The sequence below is a fragment of the Triticum aestivum genome, chromosome 6A (assembly GCF_018294505.1).
Source record: "Triticum aestivum cultivar Chinese Spring chromosome 6A, IWGSC CS RefSeq v2.1, whole genome shotgun sequence".
Taxonomy (NCBI): Eukaryota; Viridiplantae; Streptophyta; class Magnoliopsida; order Poales; family Poaceae; genus Triticum; species Triticum aestivum.
Genome location: NC_057809.1, coordinates 183,019,506 through 183,020,136, shown reverse-complemented (window position 1 = coordinate 183,020,136; position 631 = coordinate 183,019,506).

Below are 631 nucleotides of genomic sequence, written 5' to 3'. Positions count from 1 at the left end.
GGTAATGACCCTACACACAAGATTTAATGTTTCCGTGGGGTCTTATTTTGCTTTTGTTGCTTAGGCATGCAGATCTAATAGTAATGTTTATGTACATCGGGTAGTTTTTTTGTCCGGAGTTTTTTTTAGTGAGAACTTTCAATCTATTCATCTTTAATTATGATACGTAGTACAAACAACATCAGAGGTAATAAAAATTACAACCAGGTCTGTGGACCACGTAGCGACGACTACAAGCACTAGAGCGAGCCGAAGCGCGCCGCTGTCATTGCCTCTCCCTCGCCGGAACTGGGCAAACCTTATTGTAGTAGACAGTCGTTAAGTCGTCGTGCTAAGGCCCCATATAGGACGAGCACACCAGATTAGCAACCATCGCCGATGAAGAAAGTCGTAGATCGAAATGATCAAATCTGTAATAACCCAAACGAAGACCGGATCCAAACAACTGCACCGAAGACCAGCACCGACCGAATTCCGTGAGATCCGGTGGAGACAAATCTCCACACACCCTTTATTTAAGATCGGGGACGCACTCTACTCATCGAGTGATGCTACATGTACGAACTATTTTCTACATGCATATAAAATAATGGAAGGGCACAAATGGATGTTTTCAATTGAAAATAGAGGG